The 22,005-nt window shown below is 40.3% G+C and overlaps 1 long non-coding RNA gene across 2 annotated transcripts in view; it reads right to left on the reverse strand.

Annotated features, from left to right (window-relative positions):
* Positions 1-22,005, reverse strand: part of LOC136874773 (uncharacterized) — a 132,127-nt gene that overhangs the window by 85,346 nt on the left and 24,776 nt on the right. For both annotated transcript variants that reach the window (XR_010860296.2, XR_010860295.2), the window contains exon 2: positions 4,372-4,477. This is a non-coding gene — a long non-coding RNA (uncharacterized lncRNA). The remainder of the gene's footprint in view (positions 1-4,371; positions 4,478-22,005) is intronic.

Genomic DNA, 22,005 nt, shown 5'->3' on the forward strand with positions numbered 1-22,005 from the left:
GTATTGTTTCAAATGTTAAATGACATCAAGTTGTTCCAGGGATAGAGCTTGCAAACTTGCTTTCAAACCAATTTTTTCTTTTCATTGTGAGAAATGTGTCTGTTTTGAGCACTCTTTAATTATGCTCTTGTGTCTGAAGTTTTGAAAGTTCTTTGAGTGAGTGCCATGTGATTTATGCTTGCGTTTGGAAGGTGGTGGATTCGAAGCCCATTGTCTGGAGCCCTGAAGATAGTTCTCCAAGGTTTCCTATTTTCAGCAAATGCTGGGGTTGTACCGTAATTAAAGTTGATTTTTTAATACTCCTCCAGCATTGCTAAAGGCAGTTGCTCTGTTAAATTAAACAACGTATGCAGTTTCCTTTCTCCTCATTATAGCCTGCACTCTGAGGTACAGAGTTTTTGATTTTATTCACTGTGGATCAGTGGTAGATTATCCAATGATAGCGAGCTCAAACCAGGCAGAATTAGTCGTACTTTTGAAACGCATAAAGAAGTACATTCGATACACCATGTCGGCACGTAAAAGATCTCTGGTGACAAATTTGGTCTTTACTCGACATTCCGGTAATTAGGCCTACAATTCAACTATAGATCGCCCAATAGAGACTCGATTTGCTCTGCCGTTTGGTACAGTAAAATGGAACGTAAATTGCCTCATTTGTAACCTAGATGGCGTAAAAATAACCCATTTTAGGCAAAGGTGAGAAATAATTAAAAAATACATGTTTTTGTTACTATCCATTCATTTAGGGTAATTTATTGAAAATTAAAGGGAATTTTGAAAATAACTGAGATTGTGTAGTATTTACAGCATGGGTCTTTTTTGACCCCAGCATTAAATTTGACGTTTAACGACATTACTACGTGTCCACGTGTTAAATATCACTTCAAAATCACTGAGGCATACCTTTTTCGATAATTCGTCGATATTCAAAAATAATAAGTCGTATGTTAGAATTGTATTCTAACTGAAATTAATTTCAGAACTCTATCTTCCAGTAACCTCAAAACTGGTTTTAAATAGCAGTTTCCATAGCCGACATGTTTGGGATCATTTCTTGAAAATAATTATATCCATTCCAGAATGTCCCTTTTGTATTACTGAGTGATCATTAATGTGGAAAAACTGCATTGTACGAGAAAAATAAAATCCAAACACTATGGGTCGTATAAGACTCATTAACCTAAAGTCGTTATCTGAGGGCATTATTATTATTATTATTATTATTATTATTATTATTATTATTATTATTTCTTCGTTATTCCCGTTCACAGAACGCGTTCGAACTTGTTAGCTTGATGATAGTTTTCCTTTCTTCTTCTTCTCCTCCCAAAATCTCTTCATGAACTTGCTATGCTGTTTCTTGCGTTCTTCCGTCCATTGTTTCCCTGTGGTTATTTTAGCCTTTTCCGTGAACGTGTGCTTTGCAACCAGATTCCCAAAAGCCTTTGCGATCCCTGATGATATCTTCTGTGATGTTCATTTCTTTTATAATAATAATAATAATAATAATAATAATAATAATAATAATAATAATAATAATAATAATATAGCTAAAAATTTAGACACATGTGTTTTAAACAATAATTTGGACCCTCTCTGCATATGAACTTTGCGTACACAGATGACGCTGTCTCCGATTGTGTAATGTTTCGCTATGTTAAAGCTGGTATTTAACTTCTAGAATGTGAACCACAGAAGTTGGTGAAGTGACCATTAATGGATTACATACCGATATTTATTGATGATGGATACGAAAGGTAAAAAATAAGATTAAAACAATTATTGTAAGAGACAGTGATAGTGTGAGATGTGATGAGGTTCATACTGTTCACTCGGGATAAAAAGGATGTCTTTGCCCCGTTTCGCCCATCTTGGGCGCTGCAGATTTCTGTAGAGCCCGAAGTCGCACGCTGGGAGTGTGATGATATCGAATGCCCTCTGCTGGTCGGAACACTATGACTGTAGCTATCTGTTCTCATCTGACAGACGCTTTCAGAGCAGAGTGCCGCCCTTTGTTTAGCCCGAGCTACACGTAATGATCCCAACACCTGATACAATCTTCAGTTTGAGACGTGCTCTTCATTCAGGCCGCCACAGATCGCTAACCTCCGAGCACGACAGCCCCGCTCTTAGAAGATGTGCATCTTGTTTAATTAATGATAAGCCTCTTTCTCAGTACATAACTCTATTTCATTTTCTTAATTTCCACGAACTGACTAGTGGAATTCAAGTTGTCCTATATGGGAATTCTTATTTGCATACCTTCGTAGTGCACTTAACAAATACAATCCAAGCCCAAGCCCTGATACACCGATATACCGATATATCATGTATTCCGATAATTTATACCACGTTAAAATTCCTTACCGTTAAAAATAAAGGCTAGTAATGCCATTTTTGACGTAGATTTTGTGTATAGGCCTACTGTAGTTTTGGAACCGTGCTTGGCGCGGTTAACGTTACAAAATCGTGAAATTGTTCAAGATATAAATTATTTCTGGATGGTAGACGTGACGAAGTGTTCAATATTTCATTGAAAAGAGGAAAGACCGCTGTACTTAGCAATAAAATTCTTACATCGGTGAGATTTCAACGGGTGATCCCATAGCTCTGACATCTTCAGGTACTAAAGTTGCTATGACGTGTGGCTAAAAATTAGTGTAACTGGACTTTCGCTTGGTGCTAACTCGTGAAAGATGTAGTTTCATTCGTCTTAGAGTATTCTGCAAGTGTATGGAAAATATTATCAGATATTGAACTTATGAGAAAATTGTGGTTCAGAGAAGTGTCAATAATTTCTTTCTTTTGCAAGATGACGTGATATACGATAAATGGCTTCAAAATTATTGAAAACGCATTCTAATATATAGAGCAGCTTATTGGAAATCCGCCGGCCCCGTGGTGTAGGGGTAGCGTGCCTGCCTCTCACCCGGAGGCCCGGGTTCGATTCCCGGCCAGGTCAGGGATTTTTACCGGGACCTGAGGGCTGGTTCGAGGTCCACTCAGCCTACGTGATTAGAATTGAGGAGCTATCTGACGGTGAGATAGCGGCCCCGGTCTAGAAAGCCAAGAATAACGACGGAGAGGATTCGTCGTGCTGACCACACGACACCTCGTAATCTGCAGGCCTTCGGGTTGAGCAGCGGTCACTTGGTAGGCCAATGCCCTTTAAGGGCTGTAGTGCCATGTGGTTTGGTTTATTGGAAATCCAAAACCTCCAATATCACAAATGTCGAGCGACAAAACGCGCATCAAAAGAACTTATCAATATTGAGCCGCGCTAATGCTATCTCAGCCGAGCACAACTATACCCCAGAAGTTTATGATGATGATGATGATGATGATGATGATGATGATGCTTGTTGTTTAAATGGGCCAAACATCTAACGTCATCGGCCCACCCTAGAAGTTGAAAAGGATGTGGAACTCGTGGATGTGGATACTGATCGGTGATCATCCTGGTGATGATGAAGAGGTTAGAATGACTAAATAACTTCACGCGACACGTATGTATGTGTATTCCAAACTTTGCGATCGTGTCCCCGACACAGCCTCGTTCGATTTCTCCTCCCCCGCCGTATCTTGAAACAATCGATTTTTTGAAAAATAAGTAATAGTGATAATACTAATGCCTAAGCGATTAGACATTCTGAATCGATGCCATTTAGGGCTGTCTACAAATCAATTTCGACGTTACATTTCACTGTATCAGATGTCAGAGAAAATGGAATTCCATTGGGCGAACTGTTGATAATTTATAATTTTTTCGGATATATATGAAATGTGTCACCACTGTACGACATGCAGCACGAAGTTGAGTTTCTTCCATCCTGCAAAAATTCAACCACCTCTGCCGGGTTTGAACCCATGATCTTGGGACCCGAATGCTGACACTATACCATTAATTCACTTTTTTGTTGTTGTTGTTGCTGTTTTGTTCTTATGTACTAAATGTATTAACCTATTGCTATTGTAAGCAGACGTTGTCACCAGAATATCTCCCTAACTGCGATGTATTTCTTAATGATAAATAACCGTTATTCATGTAATCTCGTCAAATTTCAATGTAATTTCTTTGCAATTTAACTCTTAGGTGTGTCTGATCACAAGATGGCACTGATAATACTACTCTATGTTTGAACATCTCTTCAATAGCTACATGTTTAAGAGATGTCAAGGTGTCGTAATTTTGTAATTTCACGCCCTTCGTGGCCTTCCGCTTTCTTTTGCTGATATCTTTATTCTTCGAGGTTTCACATTTTGTTAAGAGTGGGTAGTTTATCTGTTGTACTTTCTCTTAACATAAAAATCACCACCACCTACACCTTTCAGATAATTGGTTCGATGAGGAAATCAATAGGAACCTACCTCACTCTTCATTTACCTAGTACGCATCATAAGTGACGTTTGGTTATTTTTGACAGCTAGGCTTAATGATGGAACTTCTCGGGATTCAACCAGTCTTACTGTAGACCTGAGGATTGAAAGACATATATTAGTTCTCTTACCAAAAATCAAATTACTTCATTTCACTAAAACGGTACTATTTATTAGACTTTTAGGTATTGAAGGCCTTAACTCAGAGAAAATTCCATATCCTATATTGATTTCACTAATGATTCAGAATAGAGAAACTATGGAGAGATAAAACCAGGAGAGTGTTAAATAAAGCACTTCTGTAAAGAGTAATTTTGTTGTGGAAGTGTTCATATTATAAGCGATTTACTGAATAATTAAGATTTTAGTTATAAATGCCCCATTTTCCTGTATAGTAGTTTATATGAATTAAATATTTACTACGCACCGAGTGACTTGGCCATACGCTGAGGGACGCGCGGCTGTGAACTTGCATTCGGGATGTAGTAGGTTCGAAACTCACTGTCGGAAGCCCTGAAGGTGGTTTCCTGTGGTTTTTCCTTTTCACACCATATAAATGCTGGAGTTGTACCTTAATTAAGGTCACGGCGTTTCCTTCCCACTCCTAACCGTTGTTTCCTATACCATCATTGCCATAAGGCCTCTCTGTGTCGGTGTGACGTAAAGCCAATTGCATTTTCTACGTTTGCGACGTAATGATTTGGGTCTGTTTTAGTATTCTCTTACCCTACAAGACTGTGTCCTTTGGCCTTTTCTCCTCCTGTCGCTTCATATGAATACGGTCCGTTCATGAACATAGCCTCACCCATTATTAGCTCTGCTACACCTCCATTCTATTCCTTTCACCATTCTACTACCATGCTGCGACAATACATTACATAATGGTCAACTCTTCAAATTTTATATTCCCTACATGACTTTCTTCTTCACGAACGACGTTAGTCTTGGTCATATAATAATAATCATAATTATTATTACTTTCTTTCTTAATCCCTTTACCCTCCAGGGTTGGTTTCTCCTTCGGATTCAGTGAGGGATCCCACCTCTACTGCCTCAAGGGCAGTGTCTTGGAGAGTGAATCTTTGGGTCGGGTGTATACAACTGGAGAGGACGACCAGTACCTCACCCAAGTGTTCTCACCTGCTATGCTGAATAAGGGCCTTCTGGGAAGGATGGGAAGATCGGAAAGGATAGACAAGGAAAAGGAAAGAAAGCGGCCGTGGCCTTATGTTAGGTATCATCCGGGCATTAGCCTGGAGAAGTGGGAAACTACGGAAAACCATTTTGGGGATGGCTGAGGTGGGAATAACTCCCCCCCCCCACATCTACTCAGGTGACCTCCCGAGGCTGAGTGGACCCCGTTCCAGCCGTCAAATTTCATGGCAGAGCCGGGAATCGAACCCGGGCCGCGGATGGTGGCAGCTAATAACACCACAGAGGCGGACATTATTATTATTTTTATTTTTATTATTATTATTATTATTATTATTATTATTATTATTATTATTATTATTATTGTTGAGGAAGGTAACGGGATACTACCTCACTCATCATCTCCCTAGTACGCCCCTTCAGTGGTGCCTAGGCCATTATGACAGCTGATGGCGGATCTGTTGAGGATTCAACCAGCCTTAGGGCTGAAGACTGAACATACATACACGTGATTATTATTATTATTATTATTATTATTATTATTATTATTATTATTATTATTATTATTATTATTATTATTATTATTATTATATAGGCTTTTGGGCTCATGCCGTGTCAAGAAAGTAAGGTGAAATTCCCGTGAACAGTTGAGATTTTCTTCTGATGACACAGAGCACAGTTCTCTGCGAAACGTAAAAAATTTCCCTTATTTTCTTGACAAGGCATAAGCCCGAAAGCCTAGGCCTGTATCTTGTCTATAAGTACGGGCCGGAAAGCAATTTTTTTTTTTTTTTTTTTTTTTTTTTTTTTGCTATTTGCTTTACGTCGCACCGACACAGATAGGTCTTATGGCGACGGTAGGATAGGAAAGGCCGAGGAATGGGAAGAAAGCGGCCGTGGCCTTAATTAAGGTACAGCCCCAGCATTTGCCTGGTGTGAAAATGGGAAACCACGGAAAACCATCTTCAGGGCTGCCGACAGTGGGATTCGAACCCACAATCTCCCGATTACTGGATACTGGCCGCATTTAAGCGACTACAGCTATCGAGCTCGGTGGGCCGGAAAGCATCAATGGCATTATTATTATTATTATTATTATTATTATTATTATTATTATTATTATTTATATCGTCATGAGCCTATGGCAAACTGTCATTCTCATGAATGACGTAATAGTAAAACTTCTCTTAGAAAAGAATGAACTAGAAACAGTATTAATGGCGTATGACATTTAGTGCCGGGAGTGTCCGAATACCTACATGTTCGGGCTCACCAGGTGCAGATATTTTGATTTGACACCCGTAGGTGACCTGCGCGTCGTGATGAGGAAGAAATGGTGATGAAGATGTTACATAGACCCGGTCCCCGTGCCGGCGGAATTAACGAAGATTATTGACGCTGTCGGAAATCGAACCTATGACCCCTCTGCCCAAAAGCCAGCACGCTAACCATTTAGCCATGGGGTCGGACACTGGAATTAGTTGACGAATACGGTATAGGGTGTACACGTTATTCAAAGTTCGGTCTACGTTAAAAGTAAATTTAATATCCCCTGGTCTTGCTGTCCAGCACCTTTGCTGAATGGCCTTCGGTTCAGAGGACCCAGGTTCGATTCTCGGCCGGTTTATTGATTTTAACTTCGTATTGTTGATTCCGTCCACCTCTGTGGTGTAGTGGTTAGTGTGATTAGCGGCCACCCCCGGAGGCCCGGGTACAATTCCGGGCTCTGCCACGAAATTTGAACCACCACGTAAACACAAAATAGTGAATACATCCCTCCACATGAAGTTGGCGTTAGAGGTGGGTTCGATTCCCACCTCAGCCATCCTGGAAGTAGTTTTCTGTAGTTTCCCACTTCTCTTCCAGGCAAATGCCGGGATGGTACCTAACTTAAGGCCACGGCTGCTTCCTTCCCTCTTCCTTGTCTATCACTTCCAATCTTCCCATCCCCCCGCAATGCCCCTGTTCAGCATAGCAAGTGAGACCGCCTGGGCGAGGTACTGGTCATCCTCCCCAGTTGTATCCCCAACACAAAGTCTGAAGCTTCAGGACACTGCCGTAGAGGGTAGGATCCCTCGCTGAGTCCGAGGGAAAAACCGACCCTGGAGGGTAAACAGATAAAGAAGAAGAAGAAGACGAAGAAGAAGAAGAAGAATAAGAAGAAGGATAGTTGATTCCTCTCACTCGCGGACAGGGTGTTTGTGATCGTCCCAATTCACATAAACTTACTCATCCACTGAACGCAAAACACATCATTCTACCAACCACCACGTAAACACGAAATAGTGAACACATCTCTCCACATGAAGTTAGCGTTAGAAAGGGGTCCGATCTTACAACTGGGCTTAATGTACATTAATGCCGTCCCCGTATGATTAGAAACGGCCAGGAAAGGAAGAAAGAATGAAAGGTCTGGATATCCTTGATCCTACCTGAACAACTCGCTCAAGAATAGAAACTTATTTACTTTGTCTACTGGTTGTGCGCGAGGAATGCGGCGTTAGGACTGCCCGCTGTGTGTTGCTGCTCTGTAACTCGTTAACCTAAGAAATCTTCTAGGTAATTATACAACGGCACATAAATAAGACTTCTGTTGTGCTCCCTTTTGCACCAGCCGGAGCCATGATTCTCGGAAGGTACTGAGATGTTACTGATAAATTACTGCTGTTTCATTTCTGTCCAAAAAAAAAAGTAATTAAGTGAAATAGCAGTGATCTGGAAATTCCACACTGTTATGGGACATTGCTAACATTTGTCCATGTAGTTGTAAATATTATTATTACATATGTATTTAATCATTTTAATTCGTTTCAGCCAAATTTAAGCTGTCGTTACAGAAATTCTTATTCTTCTTCTTCTTCTTTTTACCCTCCAGGGTCGGATTTTCCTTCTGAATCAGCGAGGGATCCCACCTCTAACACCACAAGGGCAATGTCCTGGAGCTCCAGACTCTGATTCAGGGATACAACTGGGGAGGATGACCAGTACCTCGTCCAGACGACCTCCCCTGCTATGCTGAACAGGGGCCTTGCGGGGGCACGGGAAGATTGGAAGGGATAGACAAGGAGGAGGGAAGGAAACGGCGGTGGCCTTAAGTTAGGTATCATCCCGGCATTTGCTTGGAGGAGAAGTGGGAAACCACGTAAAACCACTTCCAGGGAGGCTGAAGTGGGAATCGAGCCCACCTCTACTCATTTGACCTCCCGAGGCTGAGTGGACCCCGTTCCACCCCTCGTACCACTTTTTAAATGTTGTGGCAAAGCCGGGAATCGAACCCTGGCCTCCGGTGGTGGCTGCTAATCACACTAACCACTACATCACAGAGGCGGACTACACAAATTCTTTCACTTTATTTTTTCCTTCGCTTGTATACTTCATTCTCTTGTTCGTTCTTGGTGGTTCTTCCTGCAAGAATATCCGATTTGTTCTGCTTGTCTTTTTTTTCTATTTTTTTTTTCTATTTGGTTTCCATCGCACTGACACAGATACCTCTTACGGCGACGATAGGATAGGATGGCCTAGAAATGGGAAGGAAGCGGCTTGGCTTTTCTTTAGCAGATCCTTTACTCTAATTAACACTCTGAACAATTCACTGTTTCCTACGTTTTCCGTTTTGATCCCCAACTGTTATAGATCTTGATGAATTTATCTCAAGCATGGAACCTCTCTTCCAGATCTCCGGAAAAGGTGAGGATCATGTCTGCTATCTTTTCAGGATCTATTCTTGTGATATGTCAGAAAGCCATTCCTTTTTTATTGGTTTAGTTCACGATTTGCTCTCAAACAGAATTCGAAATAGTTGTATTATTATTATTATTATTATTATTATTATTATTATTATTATTATTATTATTATTATTATTATTATTATAAATTAAGGCCTATCTTGGTAACCAATCATGTTGAGTGCTCTCCACTAGCGAGCCAAGAAAACTGGGGAGAAGGTTACGTGCTGATGCCTAGACCTATAGTAAACACACTCTCACACTCACAATTTTGAAAAATACACCCGTTAGAAATTCGGTTTGGTCATTGCACTGTGTTATGTTATGAATAAATATTTCAAATTTCATGATATCGTGTATACCGGGCAAGTTGGCCGTGCGGTACGGGGCGCGCAGCTGTGAGCTTGCATCCGGTAGATAGTCGGTTCGAGCCCCACTGTCGGCAGCCGTGAAGATAGTTTTCCGTGATTTCTCATTTTCACACCAGGCAAATGCTGGGAATGTGTTACCTTAATTAAGCCCTCCTCATCCTCGTCCAAACCAGCTCAATACTCTAGGCCACGATACATACTGTCCATTGCAGGGCCAAAGAAACAAATCAGTCTGAAGAAGCTATCAAGTATGCAACCTTAACAGAACCCAGGCAATTGGCGGCAAAATAAAAAAAAATACTTGCGTGAGAATCGAAACCGTCCACTATCACAACTTTCTCCGCGCACCTGCCAAGTGAGCTATTGCAAGACTAGACATTCAGCGCGCAGTTTCCAGCCTATACAATACTTTCTCCTGGTCTGTTTGTGCACCTCTTGTTGTAAGGTAGGCCTACGTGTTATTCTTATCAATGCTCGTTTTACTGGTTCATTCGAGGTACCTATACTGAATTAATAGTGGCGTTCATCGTCGCCATAAAACCTATCTGTGTCGTTGCGACGTAAAGCCACTAGCAAAGAAAATGGAGTTCACAATTCCTGCTGTCTTCTAGCCCGTAACCACACATCTCGTTATATTACCCCAAGGTAGAGGGACCGATGTATTTCAGAACTGTAGTAAAAGCGGCGGGATGCATCAAACTAATTCCCAAGGGGCTGACGGATCACACGGTTATTATTATTATTATTATTATTATTATTATTATTATTATTATTATTATTATTATCATCATTTGTTTACCCTCCAGGTTCGGTTTTTCCCTCGGACTCAGCGAGGGATCCCACCTCTACCGCCGCAAGGGCAGTGTCCCGGAGCTTCAGACTCTTGGTCGGGGGATACAACTGGGGAGTATGACCAGTACCTCGCCCAGGCGGCCTCACCTGCTATGCTGAACAGGGGCCTTGCGGGGGATGGGGAAGATTGGAAGGGATAGACAAGGAAGAGGGAAGGAAGCGGCCGTGGCCTTGAGTTAGGTACCATCCCGGCATTTGAATGGAGGAGAAGTGGGAAACCACGGAAAACCACTTCCAGTATGCCTGAGGTGGGAATCGAACCCACCTCTACTCAGTTGACCTCCCGAGGCTGAGTGGACCCCGTACCAGCCCTCGTACCACTTTTCAAATTTCGTGGCAGAGCCGGGAATCGAACCCGGACCTCCGGGGGGTGGCAGCTAATCACGCTAACCACTACACCACAGAGGCGGACAATAATAATAATAATAATAATACTAATAATAATAATAATAATAATAATAATAATAATAATAATAATAATTGTACCAGAGGTACACCCGCCCCGCGAATTTAAATTAAGCGCCTTGGAGAATGCCATCTGAAATATAAACTTTGCAACAACTAATACAAGAAGTCTGAACACTTCTGAACAGATGTCGCTACAATAATCTTATGTTGTGCCCTCTGGTGTAAAGATGAACTATTAAAATTGTAGATACATTTTGTATGTTAAGGTTTCCTAAACTGAATTGTTTATACTTTGTTTTCGGTGTGCTAAAGTTTACAACACTTTTATCTCTTCCCGTCAACATAAGATGTTGGCCAATGAAAAAATGTATACATTTGTATTTTTCTGCCGATCAAAACCTTCTGGTATTTATTTGATTATCCAATGAGAACTGGAGGTGTGTCAGGGCCTTAACCCAGAGTTTTCTGGAACTTTCCCCTCAGCTATAAAAGGTGGCACATTTTCGGACCAGGTTGTCTTAGTGTCTTAGTCTAAGTTTGTGTTCGTAATGGAGGCGGGGGCCACCGTACCATTTTCGGGAGGTCCACCACCTCAAGGTAATGGCAGATCCATTTTAAAATCTGATATTCTTTCAAAGCTATCTCGAGGGGAAGGTTTCAAATCTTTAGTAATGTAACTTTATTTTCTAAAATGTAAATTTCAAACCAGTCGAAAGAACTTAACCGAAATCAGGGAATAGAGAGTGATGTACCCTCTCGTATTTCCTCTCAACTTGATTTTAAGTTGACGATGATTTTGTAACTTTTCTGGCTGGTAATTTCTGTAACTTAAATATTTTTTTCTCTATCCAGTCACTTCCGTAGTATAGGCTTAGCCTTTGTAACGTCGGGCCATAAGCCCACTTAGGGTTTTATGGATTTAACCTAAATTTTAAGGAGCGCAAATGTTCGCCTTCTCACCATTTTTGTTTTTAGGCCAGTAAATTTAACCTTTTTTTTAACCAAAGGCCTTGTAGAATGGGTACTTAATACCCCTGTTCAACTCTATTTCATTCTTTTCATGTTAAAGATACCGGACTGTTGAGCATATAAGACAGTGTATACTGTTTAATTTGGTTAAATGTAGGTTGCGTTTATGATAGGTCGGGAAAGTGTAAATTTGTAGAGCAAGGATGCTCTTCTTTCTGATGTAAAAATTGGGAGATCCGTCTCCTTGTCTGTTGATTGAATAGAGCAGTAGCGCCCAAGTAACAATTGCATTTATTCATTCACGAAGCACAAGATACAGCTACACTGAGCAAATTTCACTTGCACTGTCAACAGACTATTTAACAAACGTAAACTTTCATAATAAAATATAACAAACATAACAAAATATAACAGGATCAGGTACACAGCCTACTAATAACAACTGTCCAAATCGAAAACAATGAGAATGTTCATGTTCTTAGCCAAGTCGTCGTGGGTCAAGATGACGGTATAAGTTGGGAGCTTTGATCTCAGATTGTTAATTGGCGATTGGTCGATTATGCTGATTTTCCAACATTGTACCTAAGCTAACGAGCTAGTTCTGTACCTGATTTGATTTGATTTGTTTGATTTGATTTGTTTATTTATCATCAACAGAGTTATTGATTCTCCAATTACAGATGATATAATGCATTCAAATAATAACAATATTAACAGAACTTACTACTACCACTAATTATAAATAAGCAATATATATAATATATACATATTTACAAAACACATTAGGAAGGAAAAAAGACATGTTTTGAAATGACCGAAGGAAGGAAGTATAACTTTCAGTTACTAAATGGGCAGAACAAGATACAAGGAACACTCTGTCTATGAAGTTTCCATAAGATGTCTGCGAATTTCACTAGCTGACGAATGAAATATATCCACTATCCCGCTAATTTCGTTCAGGGATCTTAGGGCCTGCATAAACCAAGAGTTCCTGTGTGATTCCCTTCTGCACCTGAGTAAGTGAAAGGTGACAGCCTGTCGGGTATTGCGGGAAGGAACATGAATTGGTAGCAACTGGAGTAAATTGGGACAGTCAAGGAAATTACCGATACATTTGGGTATGAGACGTGCGTAGACATACCTGCGTCTAATCCTAAGCGACTCAATACACATATTTGTACAAAACAAATCATAATCTGTCGATGACAGCTTGATACCCAAACACTTTTTACTAACCAATTTTGAGAATCTGATGTGTACTCGCTCTAAGGCATTAACTAAGTATTGCTGTGAGGGGATCCACACTTCAGAGCAGTACTCCAGACTAGATCGTATAAGCGAAAAATACAGGGTTTTCAACGGGACAGCAGATTTAAAACCCTTGCAATTTTTTTTGAGGAAGCCTAACGTTTTAAATGCCTCGTTAACGATATTTAACACATGCTCATTGAAAGACAGACCATTTTGATTACTAAAAATAATACCAAGATCGTTAATTTTATTAACACGCTTCACTTCTTGATTCCCTACATTATAATTGAATACCTCAATTACCTCAATTATTGCTTTCATAGCAAAGTGTAAAATTTAATTTTTGAAAAGAAAAAAAAGAAGAGAAAGAAATGTAGCTCTAATTTTAAAGTTTTAAATCAATCTTCTGACTGTCTTTTATACACCCAATCATGCCCACACCTTCTTTCATCGCTGCGTTCCACGGAACCCCCGGAATAATAATAATAATACCGAGCTCGATAGCTGCAGTCGCTTAAGTGCAGCCAGTATCCAGTAATCGGGAGATAGTAGGTTCGAACCCCACTATCGGCAGCCCTGAAAATGGTTTTCCGTGGTTTCCCATTTTCACACCAGGCAAATGCTGGGGCTGTACCTTTAATTAAGGCCACGGCCGCTTCCTTCCCACTCGTAGGCCTTCCTTGTCCCATCGTCGCTATAAGACGTATCTGTGTCGTTTTCATTAGGAGACTGAGACAACTCAGTGCCCACCTCCTTGCATAATGATTGGAATGATACTTGGGACCATATGCACAGCAGTCGACACTGACAACCGCATACGAGTCTATAGGGCTAAAAATAAATAAATAAAAAAAAAAAAAAAAAATAAATAATATTCTTTTACCAAGCGAGCTGACCATGCGGTCGGGGCACGCAGCTGTGTGCTCGAACCCAAATATCGGCAACTCTCAAGATGATTTTCCGTGGTTTCCCATTTTCACACCAGGCAAATGCTTGGGCTGTACCTTAATTAAGGCCATGGCCGCTTCCTTCCCACTCCTAGCCCTTTCCTATCCCATCGTCGCCATAAGACCTATCTGTGTCGGAGCGACGTAAATCCAATTGTAAATATTTTTATAGTAATATCTACTTTTTGTATGATTTTTATTGTTACATGAATACTGTGCTGTACTTTCCGCGGAAATATTTACATAGACTTTATGAAAGTCTGGTTCAAGTAAGAAGAGGAAAAGGTGGTAAAAGCGATGCAAGTTGAGCATTATATTTAGCAGTTGGCGGAGATAGACGACCCCTCCCTGCCAGCTGAGGACGCTAGAAACAGTTATGTGGAGCTACTTAACTAGCTCACTGCTGTGCCCCCTCTTCCAGGAACTAACGAGCTCTGCTCTTCCCCCGTCTACCTACAGTATCTACTCCCAAATATTTTAGTTCTTCCCTAGAGGAAAGTGAATTCCTTGCTTCATATTTCACACAGTGAATAAAATATTTCATATGATTAGAATAATTTTATGTAATTTGCTTTACGTCCCACTAACTACTTTTGCGGTTTTCGGAGACGCAGAGGTGCCAGAATTAAGTCCTACAGATGTTATTTTACGTGCTAATAAATCAAACGACACGAGGCTGACGTATTTCATCACCTTTAAATACCACCGGACTCGAGCCAGAATCGAACCTGCCAAGTTGGGGTCAGAAGGCTAGCGCCTCAATCGTCTGAGCCACTCAGCCCAGCCTTTTCAGGTAGCCTGTGGTACTTAATTAGATAATGATTTCTTCTTATTATTAATCACATCATTAGACAGATTTACTGAAGATTGCAGGATGTTGCAGGCTATATTTCTTCGGGAAAAATATTGGAAGTTTATTTTAGATGAATAAACGGGGAGCTTAAATTTAAACAGTAGGAAATAAACAGTCTTGTAAAATGAAACTCTACTGTTGGAATTATTTTTCTAGTAGTTTAACCGTGCCCTAATGCATAGGAAGTTTTCGATGACGCAAAAATTGGAAGAGAAACTGGGAAGGTAGCGGCCGTGGTCTTAATTAAGGTACAGCCCCAGCATATATCTGAAACCACGAAACACCATCTTCCAGATGTGGTGGTGGTGATTATTGTTTTAAGAGGAAGTACAACTAGGCAACCATCCTCTATATAACACTAATCAGAGGGAAGAAAGGAAGGTATCCGACACTTCGAAGAATGAAGATATCGGCCAAAGGAAGACAAGGGCCACGAAGGGCGTGAAAATGAAAGACTCCCTAGCCCTCGCAAACCTAATAGCGTCGGGGTCGGAAAAGAACAAGAGTTGACCAAGGGAAGTCGGATAGGGTAGATGAAAGTGAGGAGCCTGGCACGAGTAAGTGGAAGCAATGCCAGGACTCAGCTAAGGGCCCCGTGGTCGCCAATCCACGCTCCAAAGTTCAGAACCCCTGGGGCCCCATCTTCCAGACGTCCGATAATGAGATTCGAACTCACTATCTTATGAATACAAGCTCACAGCTACGCAACCCGAGCCGCAAAGGTAACTCACTTGGTTCGAGAATGTATAAAATGCAGAATAAGTGTATGCCTAAGAGTCTGATGACCCTTATAACCATAGCCTTTAAAAGAACAATACAGCAATAATCGGTTTTAAATGCGAGATTCTGCAATGGATGTACTTCTTAACTAGCTTTCGAACTACATTCATCAGGACAGTACTGATTTCATAAATCTTGGAAAGATGTGTTTTTGACACTGTCGGTTTGAGTTGACAGCTGGCCACAGTGTTTTGTTTTAACTCTCCAGCTGATTGCGCCGTTCACCGCAGAGTAATGTTGTAATTTTCCATGAGGGTATTATGATAATCGCATGTCATTTGAATTATGGCTTCCTTTAATATTAACACTCCATAATACTGTAAATTATGCGGCATTTCAATGCATGTTTGTACCACAATATACAACAGAGATTCAGTTCTGTTTTGTTTTATAACGATATACGGGCTGGAGAGGCAACAGGCGGGCGATCAGTGCTTACGGCCCCGCGAATCAGCATTTCATATTCTAGGTAGTGAAGATGTTAATCTCCAAATTGTATTTCAGAAAACCTAATATGCTCTAATCCCCACTGCGATTATCTCCCAGATGACTCCATGCTTAAAGGATATGCCATAGCTCAGGCGACAGATGGGCCAAACCATAAAAGCTGTAGTGTTCAGAGATATCAATTTAAATCTCGCATCTGAATATGTTTATCCATACTCCCCCCTGACATATGCCGAGGTAGTGTTTTCTAGTCTCAGAACACCTACCTAATTGCTGCGCCCAAATAAATATAGCCGGACACATCACTACAGATAGCATAATAGCATAAATCTTCAGAAAGTCGTAAGTTATTAAAATTAAACAATAGTAACAACACATAATTTCTTCAATTAATATTTCAAATTGTTTAAAATGTCAGCTGTAACAATGTCAGTCCGAAACAAACAGTCAAACTTTACATTGAATAAAAAGTACAGTGATTGCTCATATCCAAAACTATAATAATAATAATAATAATAATAATAATAATAATAATAATAATAATAATAATAATAATAAATCGAGGAAACTGGATGCTCATATCAGCTCGCGCAGCTGTAATAATAATAATAATCGTATGGCCTCAGCTACCGTGTGCAGACATTTCAATTTGACGCCATCTGGCTGTCTGCTCGTCAATTTCGACGTTCCGTTTTATTCTAGGCCCCTACTAGATAGCAGACCGAGTAAACCGAAACTCTCTTGGGCGTCTATGGCTGAGATTTAATGAATTTTGTCGGGTAAACACCAAATGTGTCACCAGAGATCTTTTACATCCCGACATCGTACGACATGGAGTGTCGAATGGACTTTTTTCCGCCCCTTCAAAAATCCGACTACCTCTGCCGAGTTTGAACCCGCTATCTTGGGATCCGGAGGCCGACACTCCACCGCTGATCCACAGAGGCAGCTCGCGCAGCTGTGAGCCTGCATTAAGGAGATGGTGGGTTCAAATCCACGGCACATAGGCAAACCAGAGGGCTTTTAACTACCTCGAATAACCTGGGTAACCATCAACTGTATTCGAACACGCCATAGCATACAGTATGTGCCGACGTGCTGCTTTTCTAAGTGGGAAAACTTTCGTCTGCAGAACCTGGCTGTGCAGCTGCACGGCGAACAGTCCAGCACACTGTAGAACAGTGACCTCTCACAGTACACTAGGAACACGCCAGAGACGTTTTGCTTCTAACTGCATTAAGTGTGAATGTGGTATATTAATAGTTAATATGTGAATTTGTAAATAATACACATATTTCCTTAGAAGTTTAATTGTGAAGTATTTTTCTTTTCGCTAGACACTAAAATGAATACACAGCCTAATTAATAACTAATGAAATACATAAATGAATGAATGAATTCATTAATGTCGGAAAGTATACATCATCTTCTCTTAGTTATTTCGGGGTCTGTGTAGCCACCTTAGCTCATTTTAGTTTTGGCTAGGGGTTTAAGGACATATTCCCTTCCTGACATGACATGATTTCTAGGTCAAAATTCCAGCCTAGAATCTACAGGGAATCAATCGTCCAAGTTGAAAGCCTACAGCTAAGCGAGTGCACTAACCACGACCTTCAAGATTATTATTATTATTATTATTATTATTATTATTATTATTATTATTATTATTATTATTATTATTATTATTATTATTATTATTATTGTCTGGATCCATGGCTAAATGGTTATCATGCTGGTATTTGGTCATAGGGGTCCCCGGTTCGATTCCTGGCAGGTTTGGGAATTTTAACCATCATTGGTTAATTTCGCTGGCACGGAGGCTTCATCATCATTTCATCCTCATCACGACGCACAGGTCGCTTACGGGAATCAAATCAAAAGACCTTCACTTGGCGAGCCGAACATGTCTTCGGACACTCCCGGCACTAAAACCCATACGCCATTTCATTTACCACTAGAAGTTATGCGGTTATACGTAAACCGCAAAAGCCCATTGCGGTGCCAAAATGAGGCGTACCCGGCAAGACGAAGAGTGAGGCAGTTTGTCATTGCTTTCCTCACACAATTAGACTATGACTTCGTACTTTTGGCAATAATGTCAAGTTCGGAACACATTCGTGACGTAAAGTCTCTCCTCCTTTATCTGATACGGTATACTTCATTATGGAGATACGAGATGGTATGTTCTGTGTATTCTTTAATTGCAGACACACATAGTATTGTCTACGGTTGTATATTTACATTTATTTATTTATTTATTTATTTTATTTTTATTTAGGCATGTAGGCGTTTACTACAATCAACGGTTAGCAAGAACTTGTATTGAATGTATCTTACACAGGCAGCCAGAAGTCATAAATGCTAGAATAAAGAGACCGTAGTTTTGCTTTATCTTGATCATAGCCACAGACATAGAAGCAAAAGCGGAACTGTCAAACTATTAGAAATACCATTTGTAAGTAACATCTTACGTTCATAGCGATACATATAGGCCCTAATGAAAAATATGCAAGCAACCGTGTAATATTTCTTATTACGCTAATTAAGGAAGCATTTTCTTAACAAAATTGGAGATTTTTTCACGTAATTGTATAAATTGGCCAGATACATATATTACTGTGTCCATCTTCTCCAGCCACTTGTACCATTAAAGATCTAATGAGGGCAACTCCAAATGCGCTTGTCGTGGCCAATTTTTGGTCAACCAATGTTTAAAATTTCCTTCTTTAATTTTTGTCTCTCTTACTTTGTACTTCTGACACGATAAATAAATAAATATAATGCAAATGTTAGAGTACTGATATATTTTAGTCTTAAATTTAAGCTCCTTTCTTTCTTCAACTTAAAAAAAAAATCTTCCCTACGTGTTAGCGTACTTGAGACAAATTCTGTTTATGTCCACTCTACAAAGAAGTGGTCACTAGATAATAATGGTATTGATTTTGCGTTCCTCTTGTAGTTTTACGGCTATCAGAAACGCTGAAGTGTCAGAACTATGTTCCGTAAGAGCATTAACGAGCCGGTTATTCAACCGAGACGAGGCTGACGTCTTTGAGCAACTTCAAATACCACCTGGCTGAGTTATCGAACCCACTTACTTAGGGTCAGATTGCCAGCGCTTCTACTGTCTACGCCACCCAGGCCGGTTCACTAGTCTCAATGAGACACTGTTAACTCGCAATGTCGAATAATATGATTCAAATACTCTGTTAAAAGACACCTGGGAGGGGGAAGGGGGCAGAATTTTGGCTGAAAAGCATTTCTTAATCTAATAATCGAAATAATCGCTGCTGCACTAGTTTTTGTCACCGACCGATATAGCTGAAATTCGACTGGAAAAGCTTTAACGCACACACCTTCTGGGTAATTAGCTTCTTTTTTTTTTTTTTGCTTTACGTCGCTCCGACACAGATAGGTCTTATGGCGACGATGGGACAGGGAAGAGCTAGGAGTGGGAAGGAAGCGTCCGTGGCCTTAATTAAGGTACAGCCCCAGCATTTGCCTGGTGTGAAAATGGGAAACCACGGAAAAGCATTTTCAGGGCTGCCGACAGTGGGGTTGGGTAATTAACAACCACACCGTACACACGACTAAATGTAACTGCTATTCAGCAGACAGATACTAGTTGGACATTTTATGCCTAAGACACTCAAGCAATGGCAGTAGTTTGCAATTTTCAGCGCGTAAAACTACCGGCGCATTCCGACAGTGGAGGATTTCAGAAGTGTGAATGAGAGGCACTACGTCTTTACCTCCCGATGTTCGTAACAGTCACATTGCACTCGAGTAATCTAGCTCACATTAAAGGCACTCTTCTTTCTTCTGGTCATTTTTTCTATCACATGGAGTCAGCAATGTGTATGGAATTAGACCAGTTTTACGGTCGGTTGCGTTTCCTGACGCCAATCCTATGTGGAGGGATGTACTCATTAATACTTTTTTTTTTTTTTACAAAAATGAAGATGTATATTAACAAAAACATCCAGTCCCCGAGTTAGAAGAATTAAATAGATTCGGTTAAATTCACAACCAGGTCGGAGTTTGAACCACAGGCCCTATAACACCCAGCCCCAGAGCAAGAAGAATTAAACAGATTCGGTTAAATTTCTGACCCTACCGGGAATTGAATCACGGGACCTCTGAAACGAAGACTATTAAAACGACTATTCAGCCAGGGAGTAGGACTAACTGTTGTTACAAGCCACGATGAATGCAATTTTCAGTCTCTCTCTATTCTTAATACAAATCCTATAATAAAACATGATGTGTAACATGGTTTATCAAATAGTATTTCGCGAATCCAAGAACATGTTTCTCTTTCAATTGTATATGAAACTAGCTGCTGTACCCGTGCTTCGCTACGGGATTCTCAGAAAGACTGACTGTGTGGTTTTCCTAACTGAAATCAACATAGGTCATTACAAAAACGTAAGTATGAATATAGCGATTGAAAGCAATGCTATCATATAAAATACTTGATCAAATGGAAAGCCGCACGTTTTATCACTTTTAACGAACAGTGCTGCGGTTAGATTGCGGTGCCAATCTAATAGTCCAAAGTTCCAGAGCTGGAATGACCAGGCCGCAGATTGCCATGAACACTCATCTGTCATTATTCCGTTAAATATGCACACTGTTCATTCCAATCAGTGCCTCAGAGTAGGGATTGAATACCCCCAATGCTATGCTGATCCAGTGTGTTACGTACCAGTAGTATCAGAAAATTTACAAACCAGGGGAATGGCATGCTAAAGAAGAAAGTTATCTTAACTCGCCAGCTACTTCCCATCATTATTCAGGCAGGCTGTTACACTCTGTCCGACTGGGCGAGTTGACCGTGTGGTTAGCGGTGCGCAGCTGTGAGCTTGCATCCGAGAGATAGTAGATTCGAACCCCATTGTCGGCAGCGCTGAAGATGGTATTCCGTGGTTTCCCACATTCACACCAGTCAAATGCTGGGCCTGTACCTTAATTAAGGCCTAAGGCACTCCTAGCCCTTTCCTATCCCATCGTCGCCTAAAACCTATCTATGTCGGTGCGACGGAAATCAAATGAAAAATACTCTGTACGCAGCAGTAATCCTATCTACCGGAGATGAGGGGCAACAGAAGACACAAAGCACATCACGACAAACAATGGTGAATGTAATGTTATTGTTGATCAATGTTATGAGCTTTCTATATTGTAGGCCTACACATTTAGTTTTCTTTCGACTCTGTGATTTGTAAAATATTTTATACCGTAAACTGTAGTTTCTTATTCTCCGACTTTACATACCGATTTTCATTAAATACTGTTTACCGATTTTCTCGTTACTCGCCGCTGATATGGACTTAGCAACAAAAATCCAAATTCATTAATATCTTGGTGATCATAGCCAGTACGGTAACAATGTATAAGACATGAATAATAGGAAATTTAATACTAACCTTAATTGTCTAGCATTCATTGACTACACTTCTAATAAGAAATATTTGAGAATTACATTTTAGGCCTTCCCTTAAACTACCATTTCACTCAGCGTGAATAAAATAATTTACAGCCTAGACTATAGCGACTTATTTCCTGACTTTGCATACCGATTATCATCAAGATAGGACTACTAATAACAACAATATTTGAGAAGTTAAATTTTAGGCCTTCCCCTAAACTACCTTTTTTCTCAGCGTTAATACAATTATTGATAGCCTAGATTGTAGCAATTTATTCCCCAACTTTGTATACCCATTTTCTTTAAAATACGACCACTAATAACATAAAGTTGAGAATTCAATTTTAGGCCTTCCCCTAAACTACCATTTCACTCAGCGTGAGTAAAATGATTTATAGCCTAGATTGTAGCGGCTCATCCCCCGACTTCACATACCGAT

Source organism: Anabrus simplex, chromosome 5, assembly GCF_040414725.1.
Source record: "Anabrus simplex isolate iqAnaSimp1 chromosome 5, ASM4041472v1, whole genome shotgun sequence".
NCBI lineage: Eukaryota > Metazoa > Arthropoda > Insecta > Orthoptera > Tettigoniidae > Anabrus > Anabrus simplex.